Source organism: Hemiscyllium ocellatum, chromosome 12 (genome assembly GCF_020745735.1).
Source record: "Hemiscyllium ocellatum isolate sHemOce1 chromosome 12, sHemOce1.pat.X.cur, whole genome shotgun sequence".
NCBI classification, from domain to species: domain Eukaryota; kingdom Metazoa; phylum Chordata; class Chondrichthyes; order Orectolobiformes; family Hemiscylliidae; genus Hemiscyllium; species Hemiscyllium ocellatum.
Genome location: NC_083412.1, coordinates 67,641,470 through 67,658,273, shown reverse-complemented (window position 1 = coordinate 67,658,273; position 16,804 = coordinate 67,641,470). Strand labels below are relative to the sequence as shown.

At 43.9% G+C, this 16,804-nt stretch overlaps 1 protein-coding gene across 1 annotated transcript in view; it reads left to right on the top strand.

The window, feature by feature from the left end:
- Positions 1 to 16,804, top strand: part of alcama (activated leukocyte cell adhesion molecule a) — a 312,212-nt gene that overhangs the window by 95,747 nt on the left and 199,661 nt on the right. The window lies entirely within an intron of this gene.

Sequence of the window (16,804 nt, the reverse complement as noted above, 5' to 3'; positions counted from 1 at the left end):
TGAGCCCCAATTGGGCTGTCTGAATTGGACAGGCAGTCTGGACCACTGGTGGTACTCAATAGCAAAATGAATTGTTGAATTAACTTCCTTGATGAGTGAGTAAAGATAGGTATTTATAGAGTCATATAGCATGGAAACAGATCCTTTTGTCCAAACAGTCCATGCCGACTATAATCCCAAACTAAACTAGTTCTACCTGCCTGCTCCCGGCTCATATCTTTCCAAACCGTTCCTGTTCTTATACTTACCCAAATGTCTTTTAAACATTATAATTGTACCCTCATCCACTAGTTCATGAAGTTTATTCCACAAGTGAACCACTGTGTAAATAATTTGACCCGTATCTTTTTAAATTTCTCTCCAATCACCTTAAAAATGTGACCCCAAGTCTTGAAATCTCCAATCTTCGGGAAAATACAACTGGCGTTCACTTTATCTATACCCCTCATTATTTTAATAAATTTTGATAAGCTGACCTCTCCACCTCCTACTCTCCAGAGAAAAATGTCCCAGCCTTTTTCCAATAACTCAAACGTTCCACACCCAGCAATATTCTGGTAAATCTCTTCTGAACCCTCTAACGTTTAATATCTTTCCAATAACTAGACATTTTGGGCATAAAGAGGAGGGGAACAATTAGAGTGCAGTTCCTCTATAGGGGTCTATGTCACAGCAGCTCCAGCTTTAGGGGTTAGATGAACATCAATTATATGCCAAACTCATTCCCACTATTATCATTACCTTCCAATTATTGCTCGGCCATTTTACCTCAGGCAGCCATGTAATTGGCTGGAAAAGTTGGCAGGGCCGGGGGGAGAGAGGTGAGAGTGAGTGGGGGCTTGGGGTGTGGGTTTGGGTAGACACAGGAAGGCAATGCAGCCCCTTCCCCACCCCAACCCTCAGCCATCCTGAATTTTAATTTTAATTTACCTTTGATATGACACTCTCAAGATGCCTCAGTTGTGAGGTGACTAGAACTGTATACAATAACGTGGTTTTAATCCAGAGGAATTTCATGAAGGTTAAGCATAACTAACTTGCTTTTGTTAAACATTGAAATTTGCATCCTGATTAATTCTATGCACATGCACCTGTGTTGCTGGTCAAAGCACAGCAGGCCAGGCAGCATCTCAGGAATAGAGAATTCGACGTTTCGAGCATAAGCCCTTTTTGGGGTGCATGTGCATAGAGTAAAAAATGAGGTCTGCAGATCCCTCTTTTGAACAGTGCCATTTAGTCCACAATGTTTCTCAATGTCCCTGTTGTAAAGAAGCATCACCTCATAAATTCCATCTGCTACTTGTCTGCTCATTTGGCTAGGCTATCTGTAGCCTGATTTGATATATTAATTTCTTCCCCACTGCTGGCCACACTATCAGTTTTGGGACCATCAACAATTTTTTTCCTTCCAAATTCCAATGTTCATATCTCTTATTTAAGTGACCCTAGCTATGACTCTTGGAAATCACTAACTACTGTGCTCCAGTCTGAAACATACCACAGCTCATTGCCTTCTGCCTGGAAGCCATTCTTTTTGGTCTTAGCTGACATGAATCCCCTTAGTCTAAGAGCTTCAATTTTGATAACTGACCTTTTGTGATACTTATGTCAAATATGAGTACTCAAAAATGACAAGTGACCAAACTAGTAACACCTGACTACCTTCCAGGAAAGGGAAAAAGGAAGCATAAGTTGCCAGTTCTCTAACTGTTGAGCCATGGAGTAATGAAGACTCTTCTATACCAGAGTGTTTTAGAAAGATAGGAAAATGGGGACAGGAGTAGGTCATTTGGCCCATTGAACCCACTCCTCCATGATGATTGCTAAATCTTAATTTCAACAATCCTGATTTCTTCCCATAACCTTTGACCCTAGAAATCTGGTTTCTTTCTGGAACTTTATTCTCTCTCCACCAAAGTTCCCTCGCAGCCACTCCGGTTATATTCATGGTGATCAGCATCAACATTATGGTCTCCACTGCCTTCTGCGGTGGGGAATTTCGCAGGTTTACCATCATCTAGGTGAAGAAATTTCTCTCTTGGCTTGTAGTGTGAAACCATGACTCTTTGTTACACTCTACAAGCCAAGGTAAACACCACTAACAACATCTAGTCTATCCAGCTCTGACAGACTTTTATGTTTCAATGGGATCCCTACTCATTCATCTAAATTTCAGTGAATGCAGGCTCAGTTGAACAAATCTCTCCTTGTATGACAAAGATGCCATTGTAGGAATCATAAAGAGATCAGAACAGCACATGATTCTCCCAGGTGTGATCTCACTAAGGCTCTGTAAGACATTCTTGCTCCAGTATCTGAATATATTTTTTGACTTCTGAATTGCTTGCTGCAAATGAATGGTTGATTACAGTACCGGTGTACAAAGACACCCAGGTCATTTTGTGCATTAATACTTTCCATTTGTCATCATTTGAAATAATACTCTGAAAAAGACCCATTTATCACAACTGTTTCCTGTCTGCTAACCAGTCCTCAGTTCGTACTAGTACATTACCACAAATTCCAAGAGCTTTGATTTTGGGCGCTGATGTCTTATGTGGGACTTAATCAAAAGCTTTTTGAAAATCCAAATGGACCATGTTTTCTGGTGTTCCCTTATTTACTATTTCCTCAAAAAATTTGATTGTCAGACATTATTTGTCTTTCATAAATTCATGTGGACTTTGTGCTACTCTGTTAGAATACTAAGTATGCAGTTATCACATCCTTTGTATTGGACACTGGCATTTTCCTTATTTTGTTAGGCTAACCAGGCTGTAATTCCTCTGTTGTTTTCCCTCATTCCTTTTTATAATGGAGTTGCATTTGCTACACAGCAAACTTTCAGAACTACTCCAGAATCTACAGAATTTTGGAAGATGACACCCAGCATATGGCCAATTTCCACCATCACTACTTTTAATACCGTGTTCTATAGATTATTAAGCCTTCGGAGTCAAAGTTCAGTCTCATTTAAGTTCTCCAGTTTTTTTTTAAAATCCAATACTTAAATCTCCTTCAATTCCTCCTTCCCTTGTGTCCCTGGCATTTCTGGAAATTTATTTGTATTTTCTGTGAAGGCATTAAACCATTAAAGTAATGGTTTGTCATTTTCCTGTTCTCCATTATCATTTGTCTTTTCGGACTGTAAGGGGTCTACGTTCGCCAATCTTCTTATTTTTACAAACTTAGAAGCTCTTACAGTCCCTCTTTATACGCCTTGCAAGTTCACCCTAAAAAAATGTTCCCCATTAACTATGCAGCCACTTAGAGGGTCCATGCACACCAGTCAGCAAATGGATGCATTGATTTCTGGTTCTGGAATCTGCTGCCAGAGGTGTACCTAGGAAGTAAAAGAGAAAACAACTTTCATACTCTTATTTTTTTCCCCATTTTAATCAAGCCCTCTGTCCTCCTTTTTGTTGAATTATAAATTGCTCCACTACTCGGGCTTTCTACTTTTAGTAGGAATTTTATATGATGACCGTTTTGGATCTAATGTTATCCTTAATTTCTTCTGTTAGCCACTTTTCCTGTTGGTGTTCTTTCACTGGCAATGTAGATTAGCTAAGTTGGCACCCGTTTGCCAGTGAAACAGGAACTTTCCTGATTAACAACTAACAATGACAAAAGAAAACTGACCTTTCCAACATTTGCTCCCAGTACAATATGTATTTTCTGTCGGACTAGCTTTAAGTTGGCAATAAACATCTGACTTGCACATGTGCACGTAAGCTTGTATGCAGTCACCCAGCTTTCCGTGCAAGGGCTGCAATCAGTCAAATGAAAAATGCAGTGAGGGTGTAACCTAAAGAATGCTCACAAGCCAATACCTGCAGTTTTACAGAGTTTTTTTTGGTAAATAGCTTGCACATAACACCTTCTCATTCGTAAATGATTCAGATTTTTTGGGGGAATGCAAAATCTCTTGTTTAAAGGTACTCGAATGTTTATGCATTGGCTATTTAATATCACAATTCTTTAAATGTAAAATAACACACTGAACTGTCAAAGGAGTAACCAGGAGAAGCATTGTATTGAACTGTGCAGGCAAAGTTGAACCTAAGTTGAAACTCTGGGTGCAGTGATCCTGGTTCTATGGTTAGATACAATGCCTTCAAGTTCTAACAGTGGAAAAATCAGCTTGCATGCTGATCACTAGCCAGTGACCTATGAAAGGATTTGGGGAGAAGAATATCCTTAGCTGCAGTGTTAGGCTAAATCTTCTCTCTGACAAATTGTCCAATAGATCTCTAACAGCTATCGTAAGGTTGATAAGGAAATCTATGACCATTCAACAAGACACAGGTTTGCAATTCAAATTGAACAGCTAAAGATAAAATATTCAGCCAGCTTCATCAATCAATAAAATCATGACTGACTGGTTTGTGTTTTGAATTGCACATTTCCCATCTACCTTGATGATCTTTGATTCTCTTGCATAACATGAATCTTACCTTCACATTTAAAATATTTAATGATCCCACCTCCACCGCCTTCTGAGGGTGTATTCCAAAGTTATGCCACCCTCTAAGAATATGCTTTTCTTACTTTGTCTTGAAAAGCAATGCCTAATATTTCAACTGGGTTCCCCATTTCTGTACTCCTGCACGAGAGGAAATATCCTTTCCATGCCCACCTTGTTGAGACCATTTAGGGTCTTACATGCTTCAATCAAATCACCATCATTATTCTCATTCCCATTGGGAACCCCTTTATTGTGTGGTTTGATACCACACTGAGTTTGGGCACAAGTTAAACCGATCGAGAAGGCAAAGTCAAGAACTGCCTTCAGACTTGGAGTTCAAAGTAACATTGTTTATTACACTTGTATATTAAATTATGGTATACATAATAATCATTGACGTATACCAGATTGTCACATATAGTTACATTAGATAAGGACAACTACTTCATCTTTGTACCTATGTGCTCTCTCTCTTCCAGGGAGAACATTACAATATGGAATATTGCAGTCTGTTTACAGTACATTCTAACTCTACCCACACTTGTATTTAAACTCACTGATGTGCAGCTCGGTGTCATGGTTGCTCCAGGATCCTGAAACATTTGCTCAACACTTCTCACTGTGTTTGTTTTATCTGTTCGGATGGATTAGGAAAGTCTATGACACATTTTAAATTTTCATTTTCCTCTGTTAGATCAGAGATTCAATTGATTTGGCAGCCTGCCCACAATCCCTCAGTGGATCGTGTGAACCAAAGGATCTGTTGGAGGTGCTGGATCTTCACGGCACACCAGTGGTGTCTGGTTTGGTTCTAGTTGAGCAGGTGCTTCCTGTAGAAAGGATGCTAACTGTGTAGCTTGAATAAATGAGGTAAGGTGACAGCAGTTCTAACAGGAAGGGTTTTTGATTGTGTCTGCAAGATCTGATTGCTGTCCAGGCAATTGCTCTCTAAAAGTACCCTTCCCATGAAGGTTCTTTCTCCATATTGTCAGTGTCCCACTGTAGGCAACATTTTTGTTGGATTAAGTTTTATAGTTCTGTGGAGAAAGTATGGACTGCAGATGCTGGAGCTCAGAGTCGAAGAATGCAGTGCTGGAAAAGCACAGCTGGTCAGGGAGCATCCAAGGCATAGGAGAATCTATGTTTCAGGCTTGAGTCCTTCATCAGGAATATAGGAGGGAAGGGGGCTGAGAGATAAATAGGAAGAGGGGGTCTGGTTGAGGTTGGGGGGGGGGGGGGATGTAGCTGGGAAGGCGATAGGTAGATACAGATTGTGGGTGATAGATGGAATGGATAGTTGGGAAGGAAGGTGGACAGGTGGGACAGTTCAAAAGGGCAGTGTCAAGTTAGAGGTGGGGAGAGGAGGAAACTGGTGAAATTAACTTTGCCATGTCATTGGAGGGTCCCATGGCAGAAGATGTGGTGTTCTTCCTCTTGGCATTGGGTGGCTAGGATCTGGTGGTAGGAAGATTGGGAGGGGAAGTTGAAATGTTCAGCCACAGGGTGGTGGGGTTGTTTGGGTGTGTGTGTGTCCCAAACATGTTCTCTAAAACGCAAGTTAACGTCCTGTCTCCCCGATGTAGAGGAGATAGTTCTGTGTGTGCTTGCCAACTCTGTATTGACATTCTTCATGAGAAATAATCTGAATTGCCCAAATACTATCTGTTAGAAGTAAGTTACTCAACAATGTAGGAAGTTGAGTTTTATTCTGCCTGTTATCAGTTCTGACTGAGACAATCCTGAAGAGAGTGGGACGGAACAGTGAGTGAGCAAAGTAGTAAGAAAATTTGGATTTCTCTTAAGAATTTCCAATTCTGAATCATTTCCATCTCTCCATTGTACTAAACTTAAGATAACTTGAAAACTTATTGCTAATGCAAATGCTTTGAACATCTCATTAGCAACCTGTGTAGTGCTGTTGGAAACAATGGCAACCAAAACATGGAGTGGCAAACAATTGCTACAAGGTGCTCTCGACTGTTTGAATGTTGTTAGTTTTTTAAACCTTAAACCTCTTGTGTATTCTGTATAGGCTTGCATACATGGCATCATACCAGCATTGAAATTAATAGACTGAATTGCTCATTTGTCTGATGGGTGGTACGTCGTTTTTTGTTTGATGGCGGTATCCAAAGATTGCTGGTACTATTTCACGGGAGTGTAAAATGACTACCTTCAATTGCTCAAGCTCCTCAGATAGCATCTAAAGGTAGACTAGGCACTCCCCAGGAACAAAAGTGGCTGCCTTTAGACCCTTCTAAGAGTTTGCACTGAGAATTTATCTGATGAGGGTAGCCATTATCCTGCAGCTATTCAACCAAAAAGACGTTCTACCTATCACAACTGTATTGTATATGTGAATTTCAATGCTGGCCTGATGGTATCAGAATTGGTATCAAATAATATATCTCTTTTGTTGCTTGTAACAAGCAAGGTACAGACTGTACACAACCAGACCACACTTAGACAACTTGCAACATAACACCTAATATTAGATGTGATTCAGCACTTGTACAACATTTTTAGGATAGTCATGAATGTGCAAGAAATTGCACTGAACCCATTTATAATCATCAATCAGGCCTGCCAAGTTGCACATTTCAATATTCTAAAAGTAGATGTTAATAGACAGGGCTCTGTACTCTGCAGTCAGAAAGAACATGTACATTCTGAGCCTAAATTAATTCAACAACAATAGATCATAGCATTTGTTAGTTCATTTCTCAGGGCAAGATCCCAGCCCATCAATCTGTTTCTTTAAGTTGTTAAACAAAACCCAGCTTGTCAATTAACTGTCAGTTGACATTTTATGGGTGTGTTCTCTGTGGTAAACACCTCTACCAAGCACACTCTACTTGCCAAACAATCAGCACACTCTTCTGGTACAGAATAAATGGTGGTTTTCATTTTGAACGTACTTTCTTGCTAATTGTTCTGATGAGAAAGCGAGTACTGCAGGTGCTGGAGACAAGAGTTGGGAGTGTAGTGCTGGAAAGGCACAGCAGGTCAGGCAGCATCTGAGCAGCAGGGGGGATCAATATTTCGGGCTGATGAAGGGTTATGGTCGAAACGTTGATTCTCCTGCTCCTTGGGTGCTGCCTGACCTGCTGTGCTTTTCCAGCACCACACTTGAAATTGTTTTGATGAGGGCAGGATGAAAACTTTGACAAAATGTCTTTTTCTTTAATTTCGTATAACACTGCATCATCATCATCATCTGTTACCATCATTGTCACTCTAGGTGACAGACGCATTTTCCCTTTTTCATTTTTTTTTAAAGGAAACTTCTGCTCTTTGTTTTTATGGTGTCTTCTCATGGTGAACTTCTACTTAAGAATTTATGACCTTTCATAACATTTCCTTTGGGTATATAACCTGGCAATAGCTACACACAGATAAAGCACTCAAAAGTGGAGCAAGAGTAGGTGGTTAAGCTCCTTGAGCCTGCTCCAATATTTAATAAGATAATGTTTAATCTAATTATAATCTCAAATTCCCATTTACCCCAGATAATCTTGCATCCCCTTGCTTGACAATAATCGACTTGTGCCTTGGAAATATTCAGGCTTTTTTGACCTAAGAATGTGGTGGCAGCAAAGTTCCCAAGACTCTGGACTTTCCAAAAAGGCATTTGTCTCATCTTTGTTTGAAAGGCTGGTCCCTAGTTTTTCAGCAAAGGTACTGAGTTCTAGATTCTCCTATATGAGGAAGTATCCTCTCCATATCTACCCTGTCAAGATATGTCAAGATCTTGCATGTTTCAACCAAGTTACTTGCACTTTCAAACTCCACTGTATTTAACCTTCCCTTTCCAACCTTTCCTCATATGACAATTCTTCCTTTCTAGGTGTTAGTGTAGAACTCCTTCTGAGAAAAGCCTGCTACACATTTATATCCTTCATTAAATAAACTGAGAAATACTATGCACAATACTCCAGATGCGGTATTATCATTGAATCCCTACAGTATGGAAACAGATCATTCAGCCTATCAAGTCCCCTCAAGAGCATCCCATTCAGACCCACATCCCTACCCTATCCCTGAAACCCTGCATTTCCCATGGCTGATTCACCTAGCCTGCATATCCCTGGACACTACGGCTAATGTAGCATGGCCAATCCATCTAACCAGCACATCTTTGGACTGTGGGAGGAAGTCCGAGCACCCACAGGAAATCCATGCAGACATGAGAGAATATGCAAACTCTGCACACAGACAGTCATGAAGTTGGAATCACACCTGGGTCCCTAGCGCTGCCATTGAGACACCATGGTGTCCACCATTGTCCTGTAAAACTGACATAGGACCTTCTAACTTTTGTTTTTGGTTTATTAGTATTGCAAATTACTTGCTATACCTGCATACTGACCTTTTTAAGATTCGTACACCAGGACACACCCATCCCTCTGCAATATTTCACCAATTATGTAATAAGCATTTTTAATTTTTATGCCAAAATGGACAATTGTACATTTTTCCCAACTTGAACTGTTTGCTATATCTTTGTCTACTCCCCCTTAACCTATCGGTATTTTTTTTAAGCCTCTTCACAACTTACATATCTTTGTTTTGTAAGAAAGTTAGCAAATTTGGCAGCCATATCAGCTGTCCTTTCATCCAAGTTAATATATATATAAAACCAACCCTGTTGCACACCACTCACTGTACTGATTGTAATGAGGTAAGCCACATAGTCTTCAGGGAGTATGGGCTCCCTGATTGGACCAGATTGACCTGGTCCAATGAGGAAGCCCTGACTGACCGATATAAGCAGGAGTGTAAAATAAGCTCTACCGCAGTTAGGCGGTAGTGTGGGGGTTAATAAAAAGAAAAAAAAACTGGACTGTGAGCATTGCCCTAAAAAAAAATCATTAATATGCTGAGTTCAATTAATTTTATAGGTGTGAGCAAGGTCAATCTCAAAGATATAGCCTGACATTAATAAAGAAAAAAAAGAAATGCTGTTTGATCACACAGCATTGCCCTTTTGAGAAGGGCACTGCTTGTCACAGGCCACTCGCGTGTTTTCCTATCTTCCTGGTGGTGGAAATTGAATAAAGATTTGTGCACTTTGTGTCTCTCGCTACGTCTCACACCTGCACACACACACCATGGGTGCTGGGGAAAAAATAAGCACTACCACAGTTAGGCGGTAGTGTGGGGGTTAAAAAAAAACAGGAATGACAGAAGTTCTGTTTACTCTGAGAGCTGGCTCTGAAGAAGTTGGATCCGTGTTAAGAACTCTTCACATGTAAATAAAGGGTTACTTGGTGACAGGTCTGTGGAGTTATTTCAGACTGCCCTTTACATCAAGGCAACATTTGAAACAAAAAGAAAAGTAAGCAGGAGTGTACCCCTCCAGCTCTATTTTGATTTAGTCCCTACCCTCCCCATCACTGTTTGATCACACAGCATTACCCTTTTGTGAAGGGCACTGCTTGTCACAGGCCACTCGGGTGTTTTCCTATCTTCCTGGTGGTGGAAATTGAATAAAGATTTGTGTACTTTGTGTCTCTCACTGCGTCTCACACCTGCACACGAAAAAAAAGAGAAAAAAATAAAAGAAGAAGAAAAAAATAAAAAAAGAGGAAAAAAAGAACAATAAGCAGGAGTGTCCCCCTCCAACTCCATTTTGATTTAGTCCCTGCCCTCCCCTTCACTGTTTTGATCACACAGCATTGCCCTTTGATGTGAAGGGCACTGCTTGTCACTGACCACCCGGCTGTTTTTCTATCTTTCTGGTGGTGGAAATTGTATAAAGATTTGTGGACCTTGTGTCTTTCACTGTGTCTCACACCTGCACACACACACCCCATGGGTATAAAAAAAATAAAAAATAAATAAAAAGGTGTGTGATCTCACAGCATTGCCCTTTGATGTGAAGGGCTTGCTTGTCACTGGCCACTCGGGTGTTTCCTTTCTTCCTCGTGGTGGAAATCGAATAAAGATTCGTGTACTTTGTGTCTCTCACTGTGTTTCATACATGCACACACTCACCATGGGTGCTGGGGAAAAAATGAGCACTACCGCAGTTAGGCGGTCGTGTGGGGGTTAATTTAAAAAAAAGGAAAAAGAGAAAAAAAAATAGGCAGGAGTGTATGGCTCCAAGGTCCCGTACTTCCTGCGGGAGCCTGTGCCCCACAACCTGAGCCGCCTCTGGAATTTTAATTTTGTTTCCTTTCAGGTGGTAAAAAAGCAGGCCCTGTATCGACTGCTGCTGCACACCGTCCACCTATTCTTCCTCATCCACCGTCCTGACACGCCTTGGCGAGCCCATTTGCCACCAGGTGGTGGGGATCCCCAGTGGAGGGGCCTCTACGCGGGAGTCCTCCCCATTTCTCTCGGGGATCTGGGGTGGAGGGTGCTGCACGCAGCAGTCCCCTGCAACCGCAGATTGCGGTGGTTCACGGACCCCACTTGTTCTGTGGAGTCCATGGACCATGTGTATATTGGGTGTGGGCGTTTGCACTCCCTTTTTGATTTTCTTAAAAACCTTCTCCTCTGCTTTTGGTTGCACTTCAGCCCCACGCTCCTGATCTTCGGGCACCCGGTACAGAGGAGGGAGGGCAGGCAGCGGGCTGTGGAGGGGGTCGTTAGGGCCGACTGCCTGCCCATCTTCCGCGGTTACGTTAGAGCCCGGGTGTCCTTGGAGAAGGAGCATGCGGTGTCCACCAACACCCTGGAGTTGTTCAGGGAGAGGTGGGCACCACAGGGAGTGGAGTGCATCATTTTCCCCTCCAACTCTATTTTGATTTAGTCCCTGCCCTCCCCTTCACTGTTTGATCACACAGCATTGCCCTTTGTGAAGGGCACTGCTTGTCACTGGCCACCCGGATGATTTCCTATCTTCCTGGTGTTGGAAATTGAATAAAGATTTGTGCACTTTGTGTCTCTCACTGTGTCTCACACCTGCACACACACACCATGAGTGCTAGGGAAAAAATAAGTACTACCACAGTTAGGCAGTAGTGTGGGTGTTAAAAGAAAAGGGGAAAAAAACAGGAGTGTCAGAGATTCAGTTCACTCTGACAGCTGGCTCTGGGTGCGTTGGACCCGTGTCGGATACTGTGTGTGTGTGTAAATAAAGGGTGAGTTGGTAACAGAAATACCAGTGTCTCTCGAGTTATTTCACTCAGTACATCTTATGAGCGTGAAAAATATCCAGTTAAAGATGGCATCGTATCTCAGTGCTTATCATTGCTAACTCACAGCATCAGAGACTGGGTTCGATTCCAGTTTTGGGTCACTATCTGTGTGGGTTTCCTCCAGGTACTGGTTTCCTCCTATAGTCCAACGATATTCAGCTTAGGTGAGTGGCCATAGTAAATTGGCTGTAGCGTCCAGGAATGTGCAGGCTAGGTGGGTTAGCCATAGTAAATGTGGCATTTACAGGATAGCGTGCGGAAAGGTCGAGGTGGGATACTTGTGAAGGATCAGTGCAAATTTAGAACATAGAACAGTACAGTACAGTACAGGCCCTTCAGCCTTCAATGTTGTGCTGACCTTTTATCTCAGATCAGACTAACCTACATACCCTTCATTGTAATATCTCCCAACTGCCTATCCAAGAGTCGCTTCAATCTTCCTAATGTATCTGACTCCACTATCACCGCTGGCAGTGCATTCCACTTGTCCCTGTGTAAAGAACACTTGATGGGCCGAATAGCCCTTTTCTGCTCTATAGGGCTTCTATGATTCAATAAAGGCAGAATGGAATAAGTTCCTTTATACCATTAATTTTGAAACACTTTGTGAAAATGTTGCTTTGTCATTAGTCTCTATGTGTCCATATCATAACCTCTACACCTGTTGAAACATTTAAATATTTCCGTATCAGAGTCTAGCCTAGGTCTCTGGGAGGCCAAACGAAAGCAACATGGTGGTAACGTAGCAGCAGTGTTTGTTTTCACTGTCTTAATTAGAAGAATGTGTAATCTATCATTTTGAGTATACTCCTGTTTCTTTGAGGTGACTGATAAGCATCAATTGCTAGACTTGCTGGTGCCTATTAACAAAAATGTATTTCAGTTTACCAGTCGAAAATGTTCCCTGACGTCTTGAGACATATGATTTCATATGCTTTGACTTCCAGAACTAACACTGCACTGTTCTTGTTACCAATATGATATTCCCAGTTATTAACACTGGAACTAAAAATAACAATGTCAGCATAACATTATACAGACAAATTATGGACTGCAGCACAATTTAAAAAGATCTTTTTGTTTTGGTGCATTGACTTTTTAAAAAATATGTTTATATATATATATATATATATATATATATATATAATATGTGTATGTGTGAGTATGTATATAATATATGTATGTGTGTGTATATAATATATATGTAATATACACACACACACATGTTTGTGACCATTGTAGTAAATCTATGTTTAAAATGAACTTGGTTCAAATTTGCTTCTATAACACAGTTCGGTATTCGATGATTTATTTTGACCGGAGTTTGAATCGTGTGGCTAGCTTTAAACCCCTCACATAGTGAACATGTTGAAATTTTGGGAAGGATGGTCAGAGCAATAAAATTGATACCTAATTTAAAAGACTAGTTACCCAGATAGTTTCAATAAGCTGTATGTTTGAGAATTATACAGTTGGGTGTGAGGGCCTCTTGTGGAACAGTGGTAGTGTCCCTGTCTTTGGGTCGGATGATCTAGGTTGAAAACCTACCTGCTGCAGACATTTCATAACATTTCTGAACAGATTGATTATCTAAACTTTTGGGTAATTCAGTTGATGCTGCAGGTTGTTTTGCTATAATGCACGTTTCTTTAATGCGAATTGGCTGTTATGCAATTGATGAATTGGAGACACTTTCTATAGCACAAACTCTTAAAACGATTGCTTTGCCAACACTAAGAACATAGAACATTACAGCACAGTATAGGCCCTTCGGTCTTTCATGTTGCGCCGACCTGTGAAACCAATCTGAAGCAATAGTTCCTACAACAAATCCGAAGCCTCCCTCCGGATCCTGCACTCCACCCTTGCAGCTATGTGCCGCTACCTACACTCCCTGCAATTAGACCTAACCCAGCTCAAGACAACACTCTCTCAGACCTGCAAAGGATCTCTGCTGTTCTTCATCCTCAGAAGAATCCATACACAAAACAAACAGTTCTTCCTAGCCATATCGGAAATTAAAGACAGTAAGTACCAAAAACCTTCATGTACTTGCCCCCACACTCTGGGTTCCTCAAGTGTTCCAGAATCTTCCATCGGCCTCCGAAATCACTCGGGCACCATTAATCACGCGGCCGTTGCAGCGAACCATGATGTCATTTCTGTCCCCACCGACCTCGCAGCCTCCGCGATCGCCAGGAAGACCATCGCCGACAGCCGCGGGGTCCACGGCTATCGGGAATAATACCGTTTCTGTCGTCGCCACAGCCACTTCCGCCCCCTGAGTTGCCGTCGCTGCAGCCAATTCGACCCCCAGTGACATCACTAACCTGCACAACCACCACGCCCCATGCGTCTCCGCTCCCACGCCAATCTCTGTCGCCACGCCTAACACCGCCCCCAAGCCGATCTCCGTCACCACGTCTAGCTCCGCCCCCACGCCGATCTCCATCACCACACCTAACCCCGCCCCCACGCTGATCTCCAACCGCATGCCTAACCCCACTCCCAGGCCGATCTCCGTCCGCACGCCTAACCCCGTCCGCACGCCTAACCCCGTCCGCACGCCTAACCCCACCCTCACGCCAATCTCCGTCCCCGCCCTCAATCCCAGCTCTAGCTCCCAGCCCTGTCGTGTTTTCACCATCCCGCCAGACCTTCCCCTCTCTGAGGATGAAAGATTAATCCTCAGCAGAGGCCTCGCCTTCATTCCCCTACACTCTCGGATTAACGAGTTCAACACGCGGCGAGACATCGAAAAATTCTTCCGCTGCCTTCGCTCCGCGCCTACTTCTTCAACCAGGATTCTCACCCACCCTCTGATGACCCTTCTCCCGCCTCCAACACACCCCATCCACCTGGACACCCCATACTGGCCTGTTGCCTGCCCTCGATCTCTTCATAGCCAACTGCCACCGCAACATTAACCGCCTCAACCTCTCCACCCCTCTCATCCACTCCAGCCTCTCACCCTCGGAATGTGCAGCCCTCCAATCCCTCCATTCCAACCCCAACCTCACTATCAAACCTGCAGACAAGGGAGGCGCGGTAGTAGTTTGGCGCACCAACCTTTACACCGGTGAGGCTAAACGGCAGCTCGCGGACACCACCTCCTACTGCCCCCTTGACCATGACACCACCTCCAACCACCAAATCATCATCTCCCAGACTATCCATAACCTCATCACCTCAGAGGATCTCCCATCCAACGCCTCCAACCTCATAGTCCCACAACCCCGCACTGCCTGTTTCTACCTCCTGCCCAAAATCCACAAACCTGACTGCCCCAAATCCACAAATCTGACTGCCCCGGCCGACCCATTGTCTCAGCCTGTTCCTGCCCCACAGAACTCATCTCTGCATACCTCGACATGGTCCTGTCCCCCTTAATCCAAGAACTCCCCACCTATGTTCGGGACACCACCCACGCCCTCCACCTCCCCCGTGATTTTCGCTTCCCCGGTCCCCAATGCCTTATCTTCACCATGGACATCCAGTCCCTCTACACCTCCATCCCCCATCACAAAGGACTCAAAGCCCTCCGCTTCTTCCTTTCCCGCCATACCAACCAGTACCCTTCCACTGACACCCTCCTTCGACTGACTGAATTGGTCCTCACCCTGAACAACTTCTCTTTCCAATCCTCCCACTTCCTCCAAACCAAAGGAGTAGCCATGGGCACCTGCATGGGCCCCAGCTTTGCCTGCCTCTTCGTAGGATATGTGGAACAGTCCATCTTCCGCAGCTACACTGGCACCACCTCCCACCTTTTCCTCCGCTACATCGATGACTGTATTGGTGCTGCCCTGTGCTCCCACGAGGAGGTTGAACAGTTCATCCACTTTACTAACACCTTCCACCCTGACCTCAAATTTACCTGGACTGCCTCAGACTCCTCCCTCCCATTCCTAGACCTTTCCATTTCTATCTCGGGCGACTAAATCAACACGGACATTTACTATAAACCGACCGACTCCCACAGCTACCTAGACTACACCTCCTCCCACCCTGCCCCCTGTAAAAACGCCATCCCATATTCCCAATTCCTTCGTCTCTGCCGCATCTGCACCCAGGAGGACCAGTTCCAATACTGTACAATCCAGATGGTCTCCTTCTTCAAAGACCGCAATTTCCCCCCAGATGTGTTCGACGATGCCCTCCACCACATCTCCCCCATTTCCCACTCCTCCGCCCTTGAGACCCGCCCCTCCAATCACCACCAGGACAGAACCCCACTGGTCCTCACCTACCACCCCACCAACCTCCATATTCATCATATCATCTGTCGTCATTTCTGCCACCTCCAAACGGACCCCACCACCAGGGATATATTTCCCTCCCCTCCCCTATCAGCATTCCACAAAGACCACTCCCTCTGTGACTGCCTTGTCAGGTCCACACCCCCCACCAACCCAACCTTCCCCTGCAACCGCAAGAAATGCAAAATTTGTGCCCCCCCCCCCAACCACCTTACTTCCCTCCAAGGCCCCAGGGGATCCTTCCATATTCACAACAAATTCACCTGCACCTCCACACACATCATTTACTGCATCCACTGCACCCGATGTGGTCTTCTCTATATTGGGGAGACAGGCCGCCTACTTGCGGAACGTTTCAGAGAACACCTCTGGGACATCCGGACCAACCAACCCAACCACCCCGTGGCTCAACACTTTAACTCCCCCTCCCACTCCAAAAAGGACATGCAGGTCCTTGGACTCCTCCATCGCCAGACCATAGCAATACGACAGCTGGAGGAAGAGCACCTCATCTTCCGTCTAGGAACCCTCCAACCACAAGGGATGAACTCAGATTTCTCCAGTTTCCTCATTTCCCCTCCCCCCACCTTGTCTCAGCCAAATCCCTCGAACTCAGCACCACATTCCTAACCTGCAATCTTCTTCCTGACCTCTCCGTCTCCACCCCCACTCCAGTCTATCACCCTCACCTTGACCTCCTTCCACCTATCGCATTTCTAACGCCCCTCCCCCAAGTCCCTCCTCCCTACCTTTTATCTTAACCTGCTGGACACACTTTCCTCATTCCTGAAGAAGGGCTCATGCCCAAAACGCCGATTCTCCTGCTCTTTGGATGCTGCCTGACCTGCGTTTTTCCAGCAATACATTTTCAGCTCTGAAGCCCATCTAACCTACATAATTCCATTTTCATTCTTCTGTTAATAAAACCAAAC